The sequence below is a fragment of the Suricata suricatta genome, chromosome 3, assembly GCF_006229205.1.
Source record: "Suricata suricatta isolate VVHF042 chromosome 3, meerkat_22Aug2017_6uvM2_HiC, whole genome shotgun sequence".
Classification (NCBI taxonomy): domain Eukaryota; kingdom Metazoa; phylum Chordata; class Mammalia; order Carnivora; family Herpestidae; genus Suricata; species Suricata suricatta.
The window spans coordinates 67,164,136-67,172,598 of NC_043702.1; positions in this window are offsets into that span (position 1 = coordinate 67,164,136).

The following is an 8,463-nucleotide window of genomic DNA, read 5'->3' on the forward strand; positions in this document are numbered from 1 at the left end:
AAGTATTGGCAAGGACGTACTTTGCTTATGGTTAAGATGCTGTGGAAAATGGTTTAGCAGCTCTTCAAAATATTAAACATAGAACTCTCATACAGCCCAGAAACTCCACTCGTAGGAATGTACCCCAAAGAACTGAAAACAGCTTCTCAAACAAACACATATACAAGCATATCAAACAGCACTATTTACAATAGTCAAAGGTGAAACAACTCAACTGTCCACCAGTGAATGAATGCAGGAACCAATTGTGGTAGATGCATACCACGGAACACTATTCAGTTATAAAAAGGAATGAAGTACTAATACATGCTACAACAGGAATGAACCACAAAACCATGTTAAATGACCAAAGCCAGACACAAAAGGCTATTGTATAATTCTATTCATGTGAAATATCCATGATGGGTGAGTCCACCGAGATAGAATGAAGACTGTTGGTTGCCAGAGGATGGAGGAAGAGAGAATTGAGAAGTCACTGCTTTTATTTTTATTTTTGAGTTTTATTTTGGAATGATGGAAAAGTTTGGGTACTAGATGGAGGTAGATGGATGAACATTGTGAATGTACTAAAATGCCACTAAATTATTCACTATAAAAGATTTGATTTTGTTATGTGAATTTCCTTTCGTTTGTAATGATTTTCAGTATAAGTAATCTATAAAATTATGGTATCATTTCTAAAATCAGTACACAGGTTTTTCAGAGAAGAGTATATTTCAGAAAGTTAGGCTCTTGGGTGTTTTATAAATATTTATTTGAATCCATCCTCATTGTTAATGAAAGGAATATTTTCATTCTCAACTAAAGAAAATTAAAATTTGTTAAACCTCTTTTAACCATTGACATTCATAGTACCACACATCTGTGTACAAACGAGAGGAAACCCATAGGACTCACGCCCCCCTCGGTCATTACAGATCCAAACCTTACATCTCATGAGCAGTCAAACCATTTAGTCCTCTCAAATACCAGAAATTCCCTTGTCTGACTTTTAAATTCTTTTCTTCCAGCTTCTTGCTCAACTGCATTAGGCACAATGGCTCTTCAAAGCAATATTTTCAAATACCCAACCTCAGGCTGCCGCCTTCTTGGCTCCTCCCTTCCTAGCACCTCAGTTTTCAAAAAACAGTAAGAATGGGCTCTTCTCCTTACCAAGACCTGTCCCATACCTATGCCCTGCTCTGAATCCTTTGCTCTTTTAATACCCCCAGCTTCTTCGCCAGAAAGTGAAATCCACAGCACTTTAAGAGGCTGAAACCCTATTTTGTGACACGCCCTAAACTATGGATCTGATTCTTAAAAAATGAAAACTCCACAGATTTTTTGGAAAGCAGTTTAGAAGGCTCTCAAAATATTAAACATAGAGTTATCATATACCCCAGAAATTTTACTTCTACAATTTTTCTTTAGAATTCTTCTAGAATTCTACTCATCTAAAAGAATTAAAAATATAGTCCAAGGGCACTTCAGTGAGTTAAGCGTCCAGCTCTTGACTTTGGCTCAGGTCATGATCATGTGGCTGGTGAGATGGAACCCCACGGAGGCCTCTGCACTGACAATATGAAGCCTGCTTGGGATTCTCTCTCTCTCTCCCTCTCTCTCTGCTCCTCCACCACTCATGTAAGCATGCCATCTCTCTCAAAATAGGTAAACTTAAAAAAAAAACATAGTCCAGACAAAACTTGTATTGAATGTTTACAGCAACATTATACATAATAGCCAACAGTGGAAACAACCCAAATGTCCATCAATTGAGAAATAGTTAAACAAAATGTAGTATATACATATAATAGAATATTCTCAGTCCTATAAAGAAATGAAATACTGATACATACTACAACATTGATGAACCTTGAAAATATTATGCTAAGTTAAAAGAAGCCAGATGCAAAAGGCCGCATACTGAGTGATTTTGTTTATATGATGTGTTCACAAAATGCAAAATCTATATAGAAAATAGGTCAGTGGTCATCAAGATTTGAGAAAGGGGCACTGGGGAGCAACTGCTAATGGGCACAGGGTTTCTTTTGGGGGTGATGAAAAAGTTCTGTAAGTAGACAGTGATGATAGTTCTACAACATTGTAAATACACTAAACACTACTGAATCATACACTCTAAAAGCTAAACTATAAAACACCTGTATTTGCTAATCATTTAATCTTTAGATGTCATGCTATCTTAGCCATCTGGTAACTGTGAATGGATTTAGACAGCAGTCAAGGCAGATTCTGGGGAGGTTGGAAGATTACTCTGGAATTCTACAGGATTCTCTAGAGCAGTCTTGCTCTAGAAAGGCAATGTGGTCTAGATTCAAACCCAGATGTGTGGCTTTAATTAACTTGATTTTCTGTTCTAAGTCCTCATCTCATTATTTCTAAAACAGAGGCAAAATAATTAACTAACTGTGTCTTGTAAAAATTGGACAATAGTATATTCAGATAGTTTTGCCCTTAGTAGGCAATCACTAAATGGTAGCTATTTCTATTACCTGAGGGGACTGATTTGCTCCTCATTTCTGAAGTATAAAATAATCTGGTTTTAAACAACAGAAATATTTTCTATTTCATTCAAACTATTGTTATTTCTGAAACTGATTGCCTTAGGTCTCTATATGAATTCCAGGTGAATTTTTTTTTAAAGTAATCACCTAATAAGGTGTTTGGTGCTACATGCTAACCACTGGACTGGATCACTGCAACACTTTCATTCAAGTGCTCAGTCAAATGTAGCCCCGAAATTAATTTATACTTGGTTGTCTTCATAAACAACAGCTGTCCTAAATGATACATTTATATAGAACAAGTGCCCAGAAAAACATTAGATGTAAACTGGTGCTTCAGAAATCAAACCAAACGTTAAGATAATCATTGAATTACCTTTTTTTGCTACACATTGTGCCTAGCACAAAAAAAAAAGTATTTACAAGAGCCACAGGCTTTGACTTCTAGACTTTAGGTGATCATTGTTTATGGAGGATACTGGTGATCCTGGACCAGATCTAGGAGATGGGAGAATTCATCTTTCTGCAGCATTAAAGAGGGTCCACTATTAATACACCAGTGGGCTCTATGAAAAGAAAAAAAAATTTATTAAAGTAAAAGTGAAATATCAGTCTTTACTTCCTCTGATAATATGCCAACAAAAAATGGTTTACTTTTCAGCAAAAGAGAATCCGAATTAGAACACAGTACTGAGGCCTTGTAGGCTGTAGAACTGTTTCTAGGTGCAAAAACAAATTATTTTTGGTAATTTCTTACCAAATGAAATTGTGGATATTAATTCTCTGTGTTTGTAGAATAAGATAGCTAAAAAATGAATTATAACAAAGTAAATTAAATTTTATTTTAAAATAGAGTAATAGCTTAGAGAGATTTATAAATTATCCCCTATTCTATGATTCTGTTCTTTAAATATCACCAAAAACAGGGCATATCTTTACAATACATCAGATAAAATGTGAATTGGCAGCATTGAACAAGTTTCAGGCAGGGGGAAGTCTGATTATAAGGCATAATGAATAGAAAAAAAAAGTGTTTATAACTCTATTTCACATTTTCTACATTTTTTTGATATCCAGATTTCAAATTTTAATTTTCTAATGGCTGAAGTTACTTCCTTTTACAGAAGCCTTTAAAAAAATTGCAATGTTTTAATTGGTTCACATTAAAAACTCTTAGAAGCTTGAAGAAAAAGTCTTTCCAGATGAGCAAGAGGTTGGATAAATGTAATGACATATGGTTTGTTTTTTATAGCTACAATATGCGAAAAATAGAAGCATAACACATGTATTCAATGATATATATGTATTTATACATATAAATATATATTCTGCTTATAAATTATGAGATAAGATTATTTTGTACAAATGCAATTTTGTTTTCTTTCTCTTCCTTTTTCCCTTTATGAATAAAAATAACAACTGAAACTTAGAACAATTTTAAACATCTCATTATACCAGGGATCTAGCAAAAGATAAAATCAATGTATGCAAAGCCATGATGCCATACAGTCCCCTGCTCAGACTTGTGAGCAGGGCTCTCTACAGGATCTCAGAGCCTCAGGGCAGGAAGAGGTCCGATGAACTTATTAATGAATATTTCCTGACCCAGCAGGCTTCCTCCGAATCACTCCAGATGGAGGGGTCACAGACTGTTCCTTAAATGTTTCTCAGTAAGGCTACTTCTCACATCCTCTGGCAAACTCAGAACATCCCCTGCAAGTTCTTTCTTTATTCTCCCTGGATGCCTGAGCCCATCAGGCTGTTCACAAACAGGTTTTTATACCCATAGCTCATAAGTGTTAGATTTTTACATTCTGTGGTATCAGTTTTTAAATTTTCAGAGGCTATTGTCAAAGGACTATACTTTTGTCATCAAAGCTTAAAAAACCCTCAATTAATGTAAACATTTCTCTCACGTACTGTACTTTATATTATTTATTTATTTATTTATTTATTTTTTTTTTTTGAAGGCTCCATCTTTTCAGAAGGTTGTGGAAAAGAGTGTTCTAATCTAGGAAGAGCATGGCATATTGAGAGGATTACCTCTGGGAAACAAAAATGAACTTCAGGGGCGCCTGGGTGGCTCAGTCGGTTGAGCCTCCGACTTCGGCTCAGGTCAGATCTCACATTCGTGGGTTCGAGCCCCGCATCGGGCTTTGTGCTGGCAGCTAGCTCAGAGCCTGGAGCCCGTTTCCTGTCTTGTGTCTCCTTCTCTCTCTGCCCCTCCCCGTCTCATGCTGTGTGTCTCTCTGTATCAAAAATAAATAAAACATTAAAAAAAGTTAAAAAAAAAAATGAACTTCAAACTCACAAGACAGTTTTATCCTCATGCCTAAGTCATGCCCAGGGCCGAGGCATTCCCTCCGGAGGGGCCTGGAAAAATGTAGAGAATAAGGGAGCTGCAGTCCTCATTCCCTAACCCTGAGTGAGGGTCCCCCGCCCCGCCTTCACTGCAGTCGATTCCCTCTTACCCAAGTGCTGTCCTGTGCCACCACTTCACCTCCAGGCTCTGTTGCTTACCATATGTCTCCAAACGACAATTATTTTACCTAGCTCATGCTTAGCAACTAGAGGATCAAACTATTTTATTATTCATTTATTTGTTTATTTATGTGATTTTTTATTTATTTTTGAAAGACAGAGACAGAGTGTGAGTGGGGTAGGAACAGAGAGAGAGAAAGAGGGAGACACAGAATCTGAAGCGGGTCCAGGTCCTGAGCTGTCAGCACAGAGCCCCACATGGGGCTCGAGCCCACGAACTGTAAGATCATGACTTGAGCCAAAGTTGGACACTTAACCAACTGAGCCACCCAGGTACCCCTCAAACTCTTTTGTTTTAAGGTAAAATTGGTATAACGTTTTTAAAAGGTAAAAATTGGTATAATTATATAAGTTTCAAGCATACAACAGGGTAGTTTAATATTTGTGTGTACCACACAGTGACCACAAGTCTGGTTACCATCCATTACCATAAAATTGAGCCCCTATACTCCTCCGCCTATCTCCAACTCCCACCACCTCCTTTAAACCACCAATATATTCTCTGTATCTAGGAGTTTGTTTCTGTTTTCTTTGTTCTTTGTTTTGTTTTTCAGATTTCACATATAAGTGAAATCATATAGTATTTGTCTTTCTCCACCTGACTTATTTTACTTAGTATAATACCCTGAAAATCCATCCATGTTATCCATGTTGTCACAAATGGAAAGATTTTCTTCTTTTTTTATAGCTGAGTAGTATTCCGTTATGTGTGTGTGCGTGTGTGTGTGTGTGTGGAATCAATTCACTTACAAGGGACACTTAGGTTGTTTCCGTATCTTGGCAATTGTAAATAATAATCAGTATACAGGTGCATATATGCTTTCAAATTAGTGTTTTTATATTCGTTGGATACTCATAAGTGGGAAAGCTGTACCATATGGTGTTTCTGTTTTTAATTTCTTAAGGAATCTCCATACTCTTTTCCATAATGGCTGCACCAATTTACATTCCCAGCAAACAGTGTACTTTTCTCCACATTTTCTCCAACCTTTGTTGTTTCTTGTCTTTTTGATCATAGCCAGTCATATAGATGTGAAGTGATATTTTATTATAGTTTTAATTTGCATTTCCATGATAATTAATGATGTTAAACATCTTTTTATGTACCTGTTGTCCATCTGTATGTCTTCTTTGGAAAAATGTCTGTTCAGATCCTCTGTCCATTTTTTAAATAGAGTAGTTCTTTTGTTCTTGAGCTGTGTGAATTGCTTACGTATTTTAAATGTTAGCCCCTTATCAGACATATGATTTGCAAATATCTTCTCCTATTTGGTACCTGCTTTTTTGTTTTGTTGATGGTTTCTTTCAGTGTGCAGAGGTTTTATAGTTTGATATAGTCTCATGCAGTCCTATATTTTTTTTATTTTGTTTCCTTGGCCTTTAGAGTCAGGTGCAAAAAAAAAAAAAAAAAAAAAAAAGAAAAAAATCATTAAGACCACCATAAAGGAGCTTACCACCTGTATTTTTTTAGGATATTCATGGTTTCAGGTCTTATATTCAAGTCTTAAGTTCATTTTGAGTTAATTTTTGTGTGTATGGTGTAAGATAGTAGTCCAGTTTTATTCTTTGCACGTGGCTGTCCAGTTTTACAACACCCTTTTTTGAAGAGACTATCTCTTTTTCACTGTTTATTCTTGCCTCCTTTGTCATAGATTAATTGACCATGTACAAGTGGTTTTATTTCTGGACTCTCTCTTCTTTTTCAGTGAGCTATGTGTCTGTTTTTATGCCCAACACTGTACTGTCTGATAGTTTTGTAGTATAGTTTGAAATAAGGGAGATGGTATCACTAGTTTTGTTCTTTCTCAAGATTTCTTTTGCTATTCAGAATCTTTTATAGTTCCATGTAAATTTCAAAACTATTTGTTCTAAGTCTGTGAAAAATGCCATAGAATGCCACTGGAATCTTCTTAAGATTGCATTCAATCTATAGATTGCTTTGGATAGTATGAACATTTTAACAATATTAATTCTACCAGTCCATGAGCACAGAATACCTTTTCATTTATTTGTGTCTTAATTTTTTTTTACTATTTTACATCTTCTCTTTCATTTCTGATTTTATTTGAGCTCTCTTTTTTTTCTTGATGAATCTAGTTAAATGTTTTCAATTCTACTTATCTTTTCAAAGACCAACTCTTAGTTGTGGTCATCTTTTCTATTGCGTTTTTAGTTTTTTTTCATTTTTCTCTTCTCTGATCTTTATTATTTCCTTCCTTGTTCTAACTTTGTGTTTTGTTTATTCTTTTTTTCCCTAGTTCCTTGAGGTAGTAGAGCTAGATTGTTAATTTGAAATTTTTCTTATTTCTTCAGGTAGGCTTATACTTGAATTCCTGTCTTAAAACTGCTTTTGCTGTGTTCCAAAGATTTTGGACTATGGTATTTCCATTTTTATTTATTTTCAGGTATTTTTTTTATTTCTCTTTTCATTTCTTTGTTGAGCCATTGGTTGTTCAGTATCATGTTGTTTTATCTCCACATATTTGTGATCTTTCCAGTTTTCTGTGTTTCATTTTTAGGTTTCTTTCTAAATTTTTTTTCAATGTTTATTTATTTTTGAGAGAGAGAGAGAGAGCATGTGAGAAAGTATGAGTCGGGGAGGAGCAGAGAGAGAAAGAGACACAGAATCCAAAGCAGACTCCAGGCTCTGAGCTAGTAGCACAGAGCCCGACAGGGGGCTTGAACCCATGAACCGTGAGATCATGACCTGAGCTGAAGTCAGAGGCTTAACCAACTGAGCCACCCAGGTGCCCCAAAATTCATTTTTAGTTTTATACCATTGTGGTCTGAAAAGATGTTTGATATGATTTCAGTATTCTTAAGTTTACTGAGACTTGTTTTCTGGCCTTACATATTATCTACCCTGGGGAATGTTCCATGTACACTAGAGAAGAATATATATTCTGCTACTTTGGGATGGAATGTTCTGTATATATCCACTAAGTCCATCTGGTCTAATGTGTCTTTTAAAGCCAATGTTTCCTTATTGATTCTCTGTCTGGGTGATCTATCCATTGATATAAGTGGGGTATTAAATCCCATACTATTATTGCATTGCTGTCCATTTCTTATTTTGTATCTGTTAATATTTTTATTTACAGATTTAGATGCTCCTACTCTGGGTGCATAAATATTTACAAATGTTATATTCTCTTGTAGGATTGACTCCTTTATCATTATGCAATGCCCTTCTTTGTCTCTTATGATAGCCTTTATTTTAAAATCAATTTTGTCTTATATAAATATAGCTATACCAGTTTTCTTTTTGCTTCCATTTGCATGGACTACCTTTTTTCATCCCTTCACTTTTAGTCTGTATGTGTTGTTAGACCTGAAGTGAGTGTTTTGTAGGCAACATATAGTTGTTTATTAGTGTTTGTTTGTTTATTGTCCACTTAACCACTCTATGACTTTTAATTGG